Here is an 18,651-nt window from a genome sequence, read left to right as displayed (position 1 = left end):
ATGCTTAAAAGTTAAAACATAAATCTGGATAAAATTTTCTAGCTCCTTTCATTGCTCGGATAGGATATGGAAAGAAGGATGATCAATTGGGAATACAATGTCTTCCTTTTCTTTTCCCTTTTTATTGTTCTTTTTTAGGGAAGTAATTGAATATGGATCTCGCGGATTATATTCAATCTCGAACTAATTTTAATGATTGAACTAGTACCTATAAAATCTAGTAGATAAAATCTCAACCATCCATTTTTTAATCTAGTGGATAAAATAAATCAAGCAAATAATCTACTTTATTTTTAGATCGTTTTACTTTATTTCATATGAACTTTATTATTAGATTGTTTTACTTCATTGCAAAAAGACTGAAAACGATATCTTAAAATTAACTAGTAGTATGTGTTATTTAATAATGAACTACATATATCATAGTGCTTGGATGCAAATCAATACAGTACTCCTAGTATGGGGATTAATTAAATATTTTGTAATTCCGATTATTTTATAAAAGTGTGTGTATATTGGGAGTTTAAAGGTAATATGTACCATGCTCATCCTTAGATTTTTTCTTTACATTTTTATTATATTCATATTTCAGTTATTCATATTTGGAAATGGTATGATAGTTGGTGATAGAAGTAGCCAATAAACTCATTAAGCTACAAAATTTAATGTAACAGGAGAATATGAGAGCTCTGAATATAGTGCTTGACTGATGATGTTTCAGATTGCTTGAAATGAGTTTTATTTACATCTCTATATATACTATGATTTGGAAGAGACTAGAAGCTCATCCTAAACCCTAGCTAAGCTACCAAACAAACCAGCTAAATGCCAAACTAGAGTAATTGAAAACTTAATGCAATGCAGTACAAAATGGCAGGAGCTCTTTATCTTCAAGCTAGGATCCTTTAGTCAACACTTCTTTCCACGTAGGATACATTGGATGAGAATTCATTGATGACATTGCACACTCTGCCACTTCTTTGTTAGCATGAGCAATATCATGCTTCTTTTCCTTCACCTTGATCATATCTTGATTTGTATTCAAGGTTGTTGTGCTAACACTTCCCCTCAATTCAATCGTGGATGAAGGACAAATGGTCATCTTGTTCCTTAGACGCGAGAAGAATTGATACCCTAAGGCTTTAGTAAGCACATCTGCAATTTGGTCTGAAGTTGGAACATATCTGAGTTCCAATCTCTTTTCTTTTACCTTATCTCTCACGAAATGGATGTCCAGCTCGATATGCTTTGTTCTAGCATGTAGAACAGGGTTACTTGCCAATGCAATTGTACTCATATTATCTATCCAGACAATAGGAGTCTCCAAAAGTTTCACTTGAAGTTCATCAAGTAAAGACTTTATCCAGCTGATCTCACAAACTGCATGAGCAAGGCTTCTATACTCTGCTTCTGTACTTGATCTCGACACCACTGCCTGCTTCTTTGAACACCAAGATACAAGATTATTTCCGAAATATACACAATACCCTGTTACTGACCTTCTATCATCCATGTCTGCTGCCCAGTCCGAATCAGAGAAAGCCACCAATTTGAATTCTGTCTTTTGCACATGAAGGCCATAGTCCATTGTTCCAGCTAGATATCGAAGTATCCTTTTTACAGCTTTCCAATGAGAATCAAGAGGAGAAGCCATGAATTGACTTACTTTGTTTACGCTGAAACTGATTTCGGGTCTGGTGATCGTAGCATATTGCAATGCTCCAACTGTGCTTCTATACAGTTTTCCATCTAAGAAAGGATCTCCTTCATTCTTGGACAGTTTGAGGTTGGTCAGCATTGGTGTAGGGAATGGTTTTGAATCAAGCATTTGCACTTTTTCCAATAGCTCTCTGATATAGGATCCTTGGCTCAAGTGAAGACCTTGAGCTGTATAGACCACCTCAACACCCAAGAAATGTTTGACTTCCCCTAGATCTTTCAAAGAAAATTGTTGACTGAGCTGAGAAATTACTTGTTTAATAGCAGATGAAGAGGAGCCTGTGATGAGCATATCATCAACATAGATTAGAAGATAGGTAACCTCTTTTCCACAAACTTTGAAAAACAAGGATGTGTCAGCTTTAGATTGGGAAAAACCAAGAACCAAAAGAGCAGCTTGTACAGTTGAAAACCAAGATCTTGATGCCTGCTTCAAGCCATACAGAGCTTTATTTAATTTGCATACAAGGGTGGGATCTCCTTGCTCAAATCCTAATGGCTGCCTCATATAGATATCCTCTTTCAAATCACCATGTAAGAAGGCATTGTTAACATCAAGATGAGTAATATTCCAACCATATGAAGCAGCGATGGAAAGTATTAATCTGATGGTTGTGGGTTTAACTACTGGACTGAATGTCTCGGTAAAGTCAAAACCGGGCTCTTGAGAAAAACCTTGTGCTACCAACCTAGCTTTATGTCTTGCAATACTCCCATCTGCATGTTTTTTAATCCTGAAAATCCATGTATTTCCTATCAGATTCTTGCCAGGTGGAAGTTTAGTCAAGATCCAGGTTTTGTTTCTAAGAAGTGCAAGAAATTCTTCAAGCATAGCAGCCTTCCAAATAGGGATTAGAAGAGCAACAAGGGCTGATTTTGGAATACAATCCAGACTGATATGGAATGTTTTTGGTTTAAAAATTCCTGCTTTGCACCTAGTAGTCATCTGATGACAAGGTTTGACAACATCAGAAACTGGATCTAAAGAAGTTGAAGGTGGATCAATGGGTAATGGAGCAGTAGATGATGAGGAAGATGGGAGGGGAGATTCAGATTGAGCACTAGGAGATCTTACAGCTGCAGATGTGAGAGAAGTATCAGGCCTGTGCAAATTTGGTGGGGATGAGGAAGAAACCGGGAGTTGTGAGGTGTGTGGTGGTATTGAAGAAAGAACCGGTGCAACTATTTGTATAGGACTGAGATCAGATGAGGGAGAAGAAGGAATTGGATTTAAGGCAGGTGTATTATGAGGAAAAAGGGACTCATCAAATACAACATCTCTGGTAACAATGAGTTTACCAGTTGGAAGAAGAGTTTTGTATCCTTTGTGTGACGAACTGTATCCAAGAAAAGTTGAGGGTGCAGACCTAAAGTCAAGTTTATGCTTGTTATATGGCCTGATGAAAGGATAACAGAGGCAACCAAAAGGCTTGAGTTCAAGATAATTTGGTTTTGTTTTGAAGAGTGATTCAAAAGGAGAGATAGAGTGCAACACTGGAGTTGGAAGTCTATTTATGATGAAGACTGCAGTAACAAAAGCATCATCCCAAAATGATTTTGCAAGACCTGATTGAGCTAGTAAAGCTAAGCCCATTTCAACAACGTGTCTATGCTTTCTTTCAGCAAGACCGTTCTGTTGTGGAGTATAGGGACATGATACTCTATGTATAATTCCATATTCCTGTAGAAACTTTGATAAACCTTGGAACTCTCCTCCCCAATCACTCTGCAAGATCTTCAATTTAGTGTCAAACTGATTCTCAGCCATAACTTTAAATTGTTTAAAGACTTGTTCAACTTCTCCTTTGGACTTCAACAAATATAACCAAGTATATCTACTAGCATGATCAATAAAAGTCACATAATATTTGAATCCATTTCTTGAAATAATGGGAGAAGGTCCCCACACATCACTGTGAATAAGCTCAAGAGGTTTAGAGTGTTGAGTAATGGAATCCATATATGGTAATCTATGACTTTTTGAAACTGAGCAAGGAAGACAAGTAGTAGAGTTTTTCATTGGATGAAAGGAGATATTACAATGATTAAGAGCCTTCTTAACAACATCAATAGCACAGTGACCAAACCGTTTGTGCCAAAGATCTAAGCTAGAGATGGCTGAACTAGAAACAGCAAAGGCTGAATGAAATACAGAATCAGAACATGATGAGCTAGAAGCAGGAACACTACTTTGGCTCTTATTTTGAAAAACAGGAAGATTTCTTGGACTCTTGATACTTGGAGATGTTTTCTGGAGATAAAAGTGATATAGACCACCATCAAGTGTGCCCTTGAGAATGATTTCCTTGGATACCTGATCTCTCATCAAACAAAAAGAAGAGTGAAATTCAAAGAAGACATTGTTGTCTTTGGCAAACTGAGATACACTCAACAAATTTTTGGAAATTTGAGGCACATGAAGAAGATTATGTAAGAATAAAGTCCTAGAGGCTGGATTAGAAGCAGACCTAAGGGTAGAATTACCAATATGAGCAATATGAATTCCATTACCATCACCTAAATGTAAGAGCTTACCTCCACTGTATTCTGTAGCTGCATTCAGATTTGAGTAGTCATTGGAGATATGGTTTGTTGCTCCAGAATCAGGATACCAAGATGATGTTGAAGATGCATCAGCTCCAAACTCAGAGGGAGGATGATGAGAAGAGGTGTTCTGAAACACATGTTGTCCTCGGGTGTGTGCAACATGAGCAGCAGGGGTGTTGGAAAAATGAGACTGATTTGGTTGTGTTCTTTGCTGAGAAGGAGCATTATCATATCTATACCAACACTTATCAGCTGCATGACCTGGTTTTTGGCACAGTTGGCAGGTGAGCTTGTTGCTTCCAGATCTGCCACCTCCTCGGCCACCTCGTCCACCCCTTCCCCTGAAGCTAGAAGATCTCCCTCCATCGTTTCTGTTGCTGAAGTTTCTTCCACCATCATCTCTGAAATTAGAATCTCTCCTTTGGTTGATGGACTGAGCAAGATTTGCTGATGGGAGAGAACCATCAGAATTTGTGGTATTCGAGCTTGTGCCTTCTAACATGCTCTCAAAGCTCAAAAGGATTGAAGTAGCTTCCTGAAGTGAACAAGCCTCAGCTCTTGAGGTGATAGCCACTATCACAGGGTGATAATCAGTTCCCAACCCAGATAGGATATGCATGATATGATCATCTTGCAAAACTCTGCAACCTGCTGCACCAAGAAGATCACAACAAGTTTTAACTTTGTTGAGATATGCTCTCATGGACAAACCTTCCTTTTTAACGGTTTGAAGCTGCAGTTTATACTGCATGATTTTTGCTTTAGACTGACTTGAAAAATTTGCTTCCAAAGCTTCCCAGATGTCCTTGCTTGAGCTTAGACCTACTACTATCACCATTGTGCTTTCTGAAAGAGATGATAGAAGCCAATGGGATAGCCTCTGATCTTGCATATTCCAGTTGATAAATGCTGGATTTAAGATAGCTTGAGTGGATCTGGCAGGAGTTATCATTCTGGGAGGTGGAGTCTGCTCTCCAGTTAGATAACCTTCAAGTCCATACCCTCGCACAGCGGATAAGACATGTTGTTTCCAAATGAGGTAGTTATCCTCAGACAACTTTATGGACATGGGATGATTTTGGGGAAAAACTTGCAGAGATGCAACATTAGAGCTGTTGTATAGTTGCTCTCCAGATCCAAATTCGTCGCTTTCAGCCATAAGGATATAAAAAAGAGTGAAAGATAAAGGGAAAGAAGAGGGTGAGAGCCTAGGATCAAATCCTAGGCTCTGATACCAAGATAGAAGTAGCCAATAAACTCATTAAGCTACAAAATTTAATGTAACAGGAGAATATGAGAGCTCTGAATATAGTGCTTGACTGATGATGTTTCAGATTGCTTGAAATGAGTTTTATTTACATCTCTATATATACTATGATTTGGAAGAGACTAGAAGCTCATCCTAAACCCTAGCTAAGCTACCAAACAAACCAGCTAAATGCCAAACTAGAGTAATTGAAAACTTAATGCAATGCAGTACAAAATGGCAGGAGCTCTTTATCTTCAAGCTAGGATCCTTTAGTCAACACTTCTTTCCACGTAGGATACATTGGATGAGAATTCATTGATGACATTGCACACTCTGCCACTTCTTTGTTAGCATGAGCAATATCATGCTTCTTTTCCTTCACCTTGATCATATCTTGATTTGTATTCAAGGTTGTTGTGCTAACAGTTGGTACTATTATGCATTCAGTATTTGAAAAACGAAAAGAAAAGGGAGTAATAGAAATGTGAGAAAAAAATACAGGAAAGATAAAAAAAATTAATAATAATTGAACAGGTGAAAAAATATAAATTTATGATATAATTAATTACTCCAGTATTCCAGTATTTAATAGGAGTGAAAAAACTAATAGGAGTGAACAAAGGAACAGGTAAAGAACCAATATACTACCCTCCTATCATAAATAGGAGTGAAAAAACTCTCATTTGAATTGGCGGTTTTCATGACTTTGCGTTCATGTTGTTTACTTTCTCAATTGGGTGTTTTTGTTCATGTTGCTGTGCTGTCGTTCATGATGCAATGGTTTTATTGAAGCATTTCTCGACAAGGCAGCTGCTTTCTATTCTTGTGGTCCGGTCCCCATATTTTAAAAGGAAATGTTACTATATATAGTATCTAAAACATTCCTATGGAACAGTGGTCTGGTATCCATTTAAACTTTTTTTTATCAATATTGGGTAAAACAAGTAAAGATTTGATCGAATTTATGTTATTTCTTACTACAACTTTTGAAATTGACCAATTTGTGAAGATTTAATAATATTTGCTTAAACACGCCGGATGAATTGTGAAATGACAAATAAATTTGATGTAGCTAGATGAGACCTGACTCTATAATGACAAACACAGAGCATTATATTTTAATGTTAATAAATAAAAATCTTTTACTCATCTCCTTTCAAAATATCTCTCTTTGAATTATTTCGTGAGTTTAATTTTTCTGGTTGACAAATTTGTCGTATGGCTCTCCACTGGTGGTTAAAATGTCACATATAGCATATACTGTAAATACAAATGTATAAAATCCGATTTTTAAATTCGATCATAAATATAAACAGAAATTAGTCCGCCAAATAGGGAAACCAAATTCCATGTAAACCTATTTTTGTAGAAATCTCATTTTTCAACCAGTTTCGAGGTAGTAATATGTTCGTTGAATTTCAGTTACTAAATAAGTAGTATTACTATAATGAGTTTCTCTACTCCCGTTGATTATGACCTTTTAATGAAGAAAAATATTTCACCACTCAATAATAATTCGGTATAGCAAATAGTCAATTTATTTCTAAATAGTAGTACTATCTCACAATATTTATATTCCCCTTTAATGAGTATACTTTAATGACTACACCCTTTTCTCTACTCTTAATACAATCAACTATTTTACCAAAATTTGTATTGCCTATTTCTCGGACTATTTTACGCATGTACTTTTTCACATCCCAGCCTCTCTATCTAATAAGTATATAGATCTCAACCCAACAATGCTTGAATACTCTATTGAACGTAATAAACACAACTATAACTATCATATAAAACCCAAGAAGTAGCGATGTCATAAATTAGAACACCCCCCCCCCCCCCCAACTAGTGCATATCTCCAATTGTAAAAACTTTCAATTTTCTTACTCCCTCCGTCCAAAAAAAAATAGATCACTTTGTGTGTGACACAAGTTTTAATGTAGAATTGGTAAAGTAAAAGAGAGGGGGAGAAAAAGTAGGTAAATTAAGAGAGATAGAGAGAAAAAATGAGTAAAGTATGAGAGAGGGAAGAAAAAGTGGGAAAAGTATGAGTATTAAAACTTTCCATTTTAAGAAAGTGATCTATTTTTGTGGACGTCCCAAAATGACAAAAGTGATCTATTGTTTGTGGACGGAAGGAGTATTTATCATATCGCATTTAGGTATAAGATGACTAGATAAAAATAGCTTCACCTAAAAAAAGTATTAGACCATCTTCAACCATTTACACCAAACTCAAACCCATTTTTGAGTATATGTCACACCAAAAAGTAGTTTTACTCTAACCATTTACACCATTTTAGAGTTTTTATCTTAGAAAATTTTTGCAGTAACACTATATTTGGTGTTGTTTCACAAAAAATACCAAAAATGAGTTTGGGTTTGGTGTATAGTTGGAAAAAATTTCTACACCAAAACTTAATTTTGGAGTATGATTAGGGCTGGGTCGATACGATATACCGTATCAAAAATTTTGTTTCGTTATCATACCGAAAATATCGATATGAAAGAATTTCATATCGTTATTGTTTCGAAAGTTTCGGTATACCGTATTTCGGTATACCGAAATTTCGGTATGAAAAAAAACTATACCGTTACCGTGTCAAAATTTCGGTATATCGTACCGAACTTCGGTATACCGTTCTGAACGGTATATCAATATTTCGTACGATATACCGAAATTTTATACCATTTCGAATACTTGTATATCAAAAAATATAATTTCAAAACTGAAAAATAAAACCAAAATAAATATAATTTTAACATAATAAAATAAACATTGTCCAAAACTTCATTATCAAAAAATATATAATTAAGTTATATGGATATATTTATGATTTAAACTTTTAATCTTAAAAAATTAAAATATATTATTATTATTATTATTATTATTATTATTATCATTATTATTATTATTATCATCATCATCATCATCAGTATAAACAGTATAAACAATATGTATCGATAATTCGGTAAGTATTGATTTTCGATATATTTCGGTAATACCGATAATATCGATATATATCGTATATTCGATATAAAACGGTATACCGCGGTATAAGAAAATTCATATCGTTATCATACCGAAAACTTTCGATACGGTATTGTATCGTACCGAAAGTTTCGGTACTGAAAATTCGATATTTTTCGATATTTTTCAATACGATACGATCGATATACCGTTTTTTTGATATATTTACCCAACCCTAAGTATGATTGGAGATGGTCTTACTTGCGTGTGTGAGAGAGGGGGAGTACTTTGAGTCAAAGCTAGCGGCATTTGAAAAACAGCAAATATCAATTTTACTTATCGAGAAGTAATTACTTTAGTAATTAGTCATAATCTGAAATATGCTTTCGACATGGATTGAGTAAGAAGGCTATAAAGTCGTCATGGATTGATGAAATCAAGGATATATATATATATATATATATATATATATATATAGGCGCACTATGGTCCATAAGGCAAATTCTGTCAAAAATCAAAGCAAATCTCAGCCCTTGGATCCTCAGATTAGATGGTTGTGATCATAATACCCGAGATACATTATTACACTAAAAGCGTTACATTATTAACTAGGCTACATTATTAGACTGCACAATCCACATTATTAGACTACACGATCTACATTATTAGGTGACACGTGGCATTAATCTAACGGTTACATTACAGGATCCAATGGCTGAGATTTGCTTTGATTTTTGACAGAATTTCACTTATGGACTTGATATATATATATATATATATTTGATTATTTGCTTTGATCGTGACTATGACATAATTTGTCATGATTATTATTTCATCCCCGACTCAATAAATTGCAATACTATAATGAGTGCCAATATCTCCATAGCACCATATTGAGAATTTTACTTCCGTCGAAATCGAAGCGAATGCTTTTATTAGAGCATCCGCAATGGTCGGCTAGCCGATTCGTCGCGCTAGCCGAACCATTGCAGCCGGCGAGAGCGTAATCGGCGAGCGGATCGGCGTGGGCTGGCCGATCGCTCGTCGCTGGCCGAAGCGTTGGCCGATCGGCTAGCCGCCATTGTGGCGGCCCGATCAGCCAGCGATCGGCCAGCGCCGATTTTTGAATTTTTTTTAAAAAAAAACCTATATAAACGCGATTTTCGTTTCATTTTCATTTGCACCACTTGTTTTAACGAGTTTTCTCTCTCTCTAACTTTCTGTACAAGAGCATCATCGAGCGATGAGTAACCGGCATTGATATGGAAGCATGGGTTCCCCGGGATGCACGGGGAGAAGCATGGGTTCCCCGGGATGTTAGGCAGCATAGATTGTATGCATTGGGAGTGGAAGAACTGTCCGACTGCCTGGAAGGGAGCCTACACGACCGGCTACAAGTCAAAGAACCCCACGATAATCCTCGAGGCCGTAGCTAATTACCGGCTGTGGATCTGGCATGCGTATTTTGGGGTAGCCGGGTCGAACAACGACCTCAACGTCCTGAACTCGTCTCCCCTCTTCAACGAGAAGTGCCAGGGCGTTGGCCCAGCCGTCTCATTTGTGGCCAATGGCAACCGGCATTGATATGGGCTACTACTTGGCGGATGGGATATACCCTCGGTGGCCGGTCTTTGTGAAGACGATCCGACAAACAAGTGATGAAAAGAAGGCCTACTTTGCGCAACGACAGGAGTCGGCGTGCAAGGACGTGGAGCGCGCATTTGGTGTCTCCAGTCTCGATGGACGGCAATTAAGGGTCCAACGCGTTTGTGGGATGTCGGATGTGTTTCCCAGATAATGTACGCCTGCATTATCCTTCACAATATGATCGTCGAAGACGAAGGCGTACAACTGACTAGTTGGGTCAGTGACGATGAAGCCGGTCCAAGCCACGGAACGGCCACCCCTAGTGTACGACGTGGGGTACCTCTCGATGAAGCCGGGCCGCCTTCAGGAATTTGCCAACATGCGCCAAGTGGATGCTCATATTCAACTCCAAAAGGATATAATTGAAGAGTTGTGGGCACGGAGGATTGCACGGCGATAGTTTTTTTTCTTTATTATGCATGTAATTTTTTTTTATCTATGTAACTTTTTTAAATGCAATTAATGAATTTTCCCGTATATGTGTCGTAAATTTAATTCCGTATTTTAATCGTAATTTTAATTCCGTAAATGTAGTATATTTTGAATTATTTTTATTGCGGCTGGCCTATGGCTGGCCTAAATCTGATGTGGCAAGTGGATTTTTTAGTGTTGCTGACGTGGCAGGGGAGAGAATGGCTGGCCTAAGCACCATTGCGGATGCTCTTAACTCACATTTCTTCATATATTTTCTTTAGATATCCAATATTTGATTTATTAAGGTGTGCAAATGTACCAATATTTTCCTTAGTATTTGAGGCTCAAAAAAGTAATTTTTTTCAAAAAGACCTGACATGTACGTTGGAGATTACCTGTTGAGTGCTAATGGCAGCGACGACAATTAAAATTGCAGCCAAACTAGAACTAATTTGTTTAGGATCAAGATTTCTCATTTACACCATGGTAATTCAAATCCTCAATTTCTTGAAAAAAAGAAAATTAATTTACTAATCGAGTTGTATTCTTAATAATCCTTACTCAATATATGTATCTTACCACTTAAAAAAGAAAAAAAGAAAATTAATTTACTCAATATATGTATCTTACCACTTAAAGATCACTACATGCTATCCATGAAGTGTACCTTTCTTCAACATTTTTCCATACATACACCTTTCTACACTTAATATAATCAACTATTTTTATTTGCACCTTTTTTGGATTACTATTTTTCATACACACCAGAAAGTATATACATGTACTTTTCTCATCTTGGATATCACACTGCTGACAATACTATCATCCCAAATATTTATCTTTAATATGTTGAATAACAATGTAATCAAATGATAAAAAATGTGATGATCATATATAGTCGTATATTGTTGCATTAATTTGTTTGGTTATAAATGGAGCCAGAAATTACTGATTCAAAAACTACCCATTCAAGCGGCTGTCCGAGTTAGTTAAATTTGACTGTTATAATATACTACATACTCTAAAATTTGATTATGCTTATTGAACTCTGATTCCACACAACTATCACAAAAATATAAAATCCAAGATTTATATGTCAGAAATTAGACCTGAAAAAGTACAATTACAACGACAATAAAGAGTAGAAAGAGACCATGAAGAATAATGACAAGAATACATGAGAGTGGAGAGAAATTAGGTAAGAATATACAATGGCGATGACAATCGACATCGAAGAGATGTACTATTAATCAGACCTAGTTGCTAAAAGATCACCTAGCCACTGTGTGTCGACCGCTAAAGAATATGCTACACATACACACATATCACACACCCATGCCAATAATCCCATCTCATACTAACCTATAACAAAATTGTACCCTTTCCCGGCTGGGAAGGAGATGCTCAGGTTGGTGGCTCAGCAAGGAGAAGGGTGTGCCACCACCCGCATGCCACGTTTCTCGCCACATATCCATCCATCGCTACTTGAGAGGGAGTGTTCCGATCAATCACGTCACCCAAACCAAGCTGCCTCAACCAAAAACTTAATTAGTATCAAGAATTCAGTAGTTTGGAAGTTAATGGATAAAGTGAGATGCTTCACTATGTAGATATGATGGTACCTGCCCATATTTGTTCCATCCCCAGCAAAACGTTTTGCCATCCTCTTCATCAACAAAGTGAATCAAACCAATTAGTTTAGCATACACAACCAATCTTATTTTTGTTGAAAACCATACAAATGCAGAAAATTACTATCAAGTAGCACAACTACTTTACTACTCCCTCCGTTCCTTCATAGTTGAGTCATTTTTCCATTTCGGGAAGTTCCCTCATAGTTGAGTCATTTCTATTTATAGTAATTTTTTCCTCTCTATTACTTTACTCTCTCTTACTTTATTCTCTCTACTTTATTCACTTTTTACTTTATTCTCTCTACCTTTTTCTCTTTCTTACTTTTTTATCTATTTATTTAACACACTCAACATTCATTTCTTAAACTCCGTGCCGAAAAGTTCCGCCTCAACTATGAGGGAACGGAGGGAGTATTATATTTTGATATTAAACCAATTACTAGATTACTTTGCAATTGACTACTTGAGAAACAAAGATGACTCACTAACTCAAGACAACTTTTTGTATTCATCCATGTTGCTGCTATGATGATGTCTTAGGACTCTTTAAGTTCCATAAAATGATTGATAATTTATTTCTGCCTTAAAGAGAATGGAAGAAAATAATGTTTCATCCAAGAGAACTCTTAGTTGTGATGCAAAGATTGGCGCACCTGTGAAAACTGCACTGTGGCGAGCCCCACAGGACACTGCTTTTACGTTGACTTTTTCCAGACTTGTAGCATCAAGGAGTCGAGGCAAAGTCTGTTAGCAATTCCCCAAGAACACAATGTTATCAAGGGGTGTAATTTCTATTTATGTAGGCTATAGAGCACAAGCAGATCTTAACTTTCATAACTTTCAGGCCTGACTAGAGAGAGGTGGAACTGTTTGGATGAAACACAATTATTTGACTTAACCTGCTTTTGGTTCATAACCACCGGCAGCAACAGATGCAATCCTTACACCTGGGTTAAGAGCTACTAAACAAGGGAAAGTTGAAAGAGTTTCTTCACCAGATGAGAATGCCTAGCTGGTGAAATAGATCTTCTTTTAGAAGTCTAATCAGCTTCTCTACCATCACTGGATTTCGGTCCATGAGAACGAGGACTTACTGTAATAGAGTACTCCGCAATAAGTCGGTCCATGTGTAACTTGAATTCAGGAATTTGTACATCATTGGTCCAGAGACCATAAAGCAATACCTTGATCAGTCATTAGTGATTCCTTCTGTGTTTAAACAGGTGAAACTTCCCTACTGACAGCATTCAACAATTTAATCATCATGGAACTGATAAAAAAAAAATTGCAAAGCTGTTACGAACGCACCAACGCCCGATCCCCCGGCGGTGGTTCTTGATGACAGTCATGTAGATACAGTGGTGTCGACCGGGTTAACAGGTGAAGCAGCGGAGCAGCAGAAGGAAGAGTTGAGCAAGGCAGCGAGGGAGACGGCTCCGACGGGAAGGCAGCTTCGACCTCGGGAGAGTCTGAAGCAGCCTGAACGCCTTCGTGGTTACAGCTCCAAATAAAGGCGTGGAGCAGCTCTTTATTTTATTTTATTTTATTATGTTATTTTGTTAAGTATTTTTGGACAATATTTTTGCTTTTACGAACTTATTTTATTGAGCATTTTATAAGCTCCGTCGGGTTTTCTTTGTTGGTTCTTTCCCGATTTAGGTTTAGGTCGAACCAACCCTAGGGTCCTTAGAGGTTATAAATAGGGCTTTCATTAATTCCGTCAATCAATTAATGAAGAAATATTTGGCCCACAATACTTGTGTAATACACAATTAAACTCGTTCTACTGCCGACGGAAGGGCTTCCGCGCCAGCCTCGTTTATCAGCCGCCGATCCCAATCTCAGGGACGCCGGTATCGTGTGTTGTTGGTGACGTTGACGGATCTTTCTTCGTTAAGAGAATCTCACTCTTAACAAACTGGTGCTTTTCATCTGGAACTCATGGAGATCAGCGATGAGGCGCGATGGCAGCCGGTACCATTGACCGGCGGGAACACACAACCGATTGGGGCCCACCGGGATTCAACTGGGCCGCCACGACCGCCACCTCGCAACGAACGGAATCAGGGTAAACAACCGATGGGAGAGGGTTTAGGGTTCAGCCATCGACCCCCTCGCCTTAGGGTTTGAGCGGATTTTGACCAGATTAGACCGCCTGGAGTCTAATAAAGAATTGTCGGATCGTCGGGGTGAGAACCTGGAGCAACCGTCGATTAGAGATTTGGATTACGCGGACGAGGATGATGATTCGGATGATAGTGAATATAGGGAGTATCGCGACGAGGGTTTCGGTAACAGGCTGGAAAACCCTAGACACCGCCCATTGGTGAATCGCGAGAGCAGACAACCGGCGCGTGGAAGCCGAGGGGGTTACGGCTACCGCGGAGATCAGAGGCGTGATATAGAGCCCCTGCATCGTCACAACCGTACGTCCTGTTGGGATCCTCCAACCACTCGTCACCGTTACGGTCGGGAACGGCGAAACCCTACATGTTGGGATCCTCCACGCAATCGCGATTACAATTTTCGATATAGGAGAGAGGATACTCATAGCGGGGTGAAGATGCGAGCTCCGCACTTCGACGGGACGGACGCTACGAATTGGGTTTCCCGGGCAGAATATTACTTTGACCACATGCGGATACCAGAGGAGGACAGATTACATTATGCGGTTATGCTTTTTGATCCGCCTACGGATGAATGGATATTTAACTATCGACACAATAATCGTTTCGTCACATGGGAGGAGTTTGTGGAGGACGTCCGCCACAGGTTTGACCCTCAGAGTTTTCGCAACTATATTGGTCCCTTAGCCAAATTGGTACAGACGGGAACGGTGGCAGATTATCATGATCAGTTCGAGAAGTATTTAAATCGGGTCGAAGGGTTATCCGATTATGCCCTAATCCGATCTTCATTGAAGGCCTCAAACAACCCATCCAAGAGAAGGTGGAGTTGCAGCAACCACAGTCGCTTGCCGAGGCTATGGCCTTAGCTCTCCGCTTAGCTGCGAACCAAGAACAGCATGCCACTCCAGCTACCACCTCCCAGAAACGACAATGGCAGCCACGAGAGTCGAGACAGCCAGGGTCTGCACGGGAAGGGCCGTCTCCGAGCCCTATGTCGGGACAAACCGTGGGGCAGTCCAGCCGTGATCCGGGCGCGGCTCGGTTTAAACCAATTCTGGTCTTGAATGCTGAAAAGTCCGAACGTTCGAGGAAGGGGTTGTGTTGGCACTGCCCGGAGAAATACGTTCCGAGACACGTCTGCGCGGTGAAATTACTTTGCTATATTGGAGATGAGGATGTGGAGTGTGAGCAGGAGGGCCACCACACGGATGACCAGCTTATAACGGCCGACATCTCGCACTTGTACGCGTTGGACGGTCATAGCAGATCCAAACCCTTCCAAGTTCGAGGAGCAATCGGTGCGACAGAGGTGCACATATTGATAGACACTGGAAGCTCCCATGATTTCCTCCACCCAAGGGTAGCGGAGCGTTTACGTTTATCGCTGACGCCGATAAGACCGTTTCGGGTGTATGTAGGTAATGGTGCATCTTTAACCTGCTCTCATGTTTCAAGGCAGACGAAACTAACTATGCAGGGTACTGAATTCTTGGTGGATTTGCATATATTGGACATCCATGGACCGGACGTCATACTGGGCATGGCGTGGCTCGAATCATTGGGAAGGGTGCACGCCGATTTCATAGGAAAAACATTGGAGTTTATAAAGGATGACAGACAGATTATGCTGACAGGCAATCTACCCGACCCAAAGCAGATTTCCCTCCATTCCTTGGCGTTGATTGCCTCTTATTCACATGCCCACGAGTTCTACGAATTGGTGCCTCTGGAGCCCGAGTCAGAGGAGGGATCGCTGCTGTCCGCAGTGACAGACCATCCGGCTGATATTCCAGATGGTATTCGGCAAGTGTTACAGACCCATCAGCAAGTGTTTGATCTGCCAGTTGGGATGCCCCCCCAGCGTACATTCGATCACAGAATCCACTTATTGCCGAATACGAAGCCGATTAATGTGAGACCATACCGATATCCATATTTTCAAAAGGCCGAAATTGAAAAACAGGTGCAGGAGCTGCTTAAGCAGGGGATTATTCAGCGGAGTCAGAGCCCATTCTCGTCACCGGTTTTGCTGATTCGAAAAAAGGACGGCACTTTTCGATTCAGCATCGACTACAGAGCACTTAATTTGGCAACAGTGCCCGACCACTTCCCCATTCCTACGGCGGATGATTTGTTTAATGAGTTGGGAAAGGCGGTATTTTTTACAAAGCTAGATCTGCGTTCGGGTTATCACCAAATCCGAATGCACTCGACGGACATCTTTAAGACAGCCTTTAGGACACATGACGGGCATTTTGAGTTCTTGGTGATGCCGTTCGGGTTAACAAATGCCCCGTCCACGTTTCAAGCTGCGATGAACGATATTTTCAGGCCATTCTTACGGAGATTTGTCATCGTATTCTTCGATGATATTTTGGTGTACAGTCCGACTATGGAGTCCCACTGTGAGCACCTGGGAGAGGTACTTTCGTCACTGCAGCGCCATCAGTTTTTCGTAAAGCTCTCCAAGTGTTCTTTTTGCAGTACGACAGTGGAGTATTTAGGTCACTTAATAACGGAGGGACTTCTCAAAGCAGACCCGACCAAAATTGAGGCAATGACAGCTTGGCCCCAACCGAAAAATGTAAAGCAATTGCGGGGGTTCCTAGGCCTGACGGGCTATTACCGTCGGTTCGTTGCTAACTATGCGGTGATTGCAGCACCATTGACGGACCTGTTAAAGAAAGACGTATTCTGCTGGTCACCCGACGCATCCGCCGCGTTTCAAACACTGAAAGTGGCAATGACGTCAGCGCCCGTGTTGAGCTTACCGGATTTTAACAAGACTTTTTGTGTGGAGACTGACGCGTCGGACGTCGGTATAGGCGCAGTGTTAATTCAGGATGCCCATCCTATCGCTTTTTTCAACTGAAAGCTGGGTCTGCGACGTCGCATAGCTTCTACTTATCACAAGGAGCTATTCGCGATTGTAGAGGCGGTCCAGAAATGGAGGCAATATCTTCTTGGGAGGGAGTTCATTATCCGTAGTGACCAAAAGAGTTTGAAGGAACTATTGCAGCAAGTGGTGCAGACACCGGATCAGCAATTGTACATACGAAAGCTAATGGGTTTCAAGTTTCGTATTGAATACAAGAAGGGGATAACTAACAAGGCGGCAGACGCCCTCTCCCGCCGTGAGGAGCCAGACTCACCATCGGAATCGACGGCAGCGGCGGACACCTCGGTCGCCACAGCCGTTGCTGAGCTCTTTTCTGCCATGAGCCGCCCTATGCCAAGGGTGCTGGATGTTTTGCGTGAGGCAACAGTGACTCGTCCGGATTTGAAGGAGCTGAAACGGCAGATCGACGCGGGCGAGGCGCCAGCGCAGTTCTCCGTCGCTGAGGGACTGATCTACTATAATCGGCGGGTTTTGGTGAGCGCCTCGTCCCCTATGAAATGGTTGTTGCTGAAAGAACACCACGACACCCCTATGGCGGGCCATCCCGGTCACGAAAGGACTTTTCGCCTTTTGGCGGCAGGTTTCTATTGGCCTAGTATGAGAAAAGATGTACGCCGCTTCGTGGAGGCTTGCATGGTCTGTCAATCCACCAAGTATTCGACGCAAAAACGGCGGGACTGCTCCAACCCTTACCGGTACCGTCACAGGTGTGGGACGATGTCTCTATGGATTTTATTACCGGATTGCCACAATCGAGGGGTTACACGACGATCATGGTGGTGGTGGATAGGCTTTCCAAATATGCCCATTTTGCAGCCTTACCAACGCGCTTTGATGCTCTGCGGGTGGCGCATATGTTCGTTAATATGGTGGTTCGTCATCACGGATTCCCTAAGACGCTGGTGTCGGACCGTGACTCCGTATTCTTAAATGCGGTTTGGGAGGAAATATTGCGGTTGAGCGGTACTAAATTGAATTTCACCACCGCTTATCACCCGCAATCAAATGGCCAAACGGAAATTCGGAATAAAGGACTGGAACAATATTTAAGAGCGTTTACGGCGGACAAACCTTCTACTTGGTCGAACTTCTTGCCATGGGCGGAATTAGCTCTAAATTGCTTCCATCACGCAGCTTTGGGAACATCACCATTTCGGGCTTTGTATGGGCGCGAACCGCCGTTGCTCGTCGCGGCGCCACCTTCGGCCAAGACGCCTCCAAACGTTGCTGACCTTATTCGCGAGCGGGGGGAATTATTGATTGAGCTACGCGAGAACTTAAAAAAGGCACAACAACGCATGAGTGATGTGGCGAACCGACACCGTACACATCTGGAATTCGAGGTGGGCGATTTTTTCTGGCTGAAGCTGCAACCGTATCGGCAACACTCAGTGGCAAAACCGCTCTCGGCAAAGTTGGCGAAGCGTTTCTACGGGCCTTTC

At 40.5% G+C, this 18,651-nt stretch overlaps 2 long non-coding RNA genes across 2 annotated transcripts; both read right to left on the bottom strand.

Annotated features, from left to right (window-relative positions):
• Positions 1-3,713: 3,713 nt before the first annotated feature.
• LOC148932089 (uncharacterized) lies at positions 3,714-4,560 on the bottom strand. The gene is made up of 2 exons (XR_016135099.1): positions 4,255-4,560; positions 3,714-4,033 (listed from the first exon to the last, which is right to left on the bottom strand). It is a non-coding gene; the product is annotated as an uncharacterized LOC148932089 (long non-coding RNA).
• A 7,152-nt stretch (positions 4,561-11,712) lies between these two features.
• On the bottom strand, positions 11,713-12,215 carry LOC148932088 (uncharacterized). Its single transcript, XR_016135060.1, has 2 exons — positions 12,170-12,215; positions 11,713-12,074 (listed from the first exon to the last, which is right to left on the bottom strand). It is a non-coding gene; the product is annotated as an uncharacterized LOC148932088 (long non-coding RNA).
• Between the last annotated feature and the right edge of the window lie 6,436 nt (positions 12,216-18,651).

The sequence above is a fragment of the Salvia hispanica genome, chromosome 2 (assembly GCF_029641045.1).
Source record: "Salvia hispanica isolate PSC_SH4W2 chromosome 2, Shi_PSC_v1, whole genome shotgun sequence".
Classification (NCBI taxonomy): domain Eukaryota; kingdom Viridiplantae; phylum Streptophyta; class Magnoliopsida; order Lamiales; family Lamiaceae; genus Salvia; species Salvia hispanica.
This window is presented reverse-complemented; position numbering and strand designations above follow the sequence as displayed.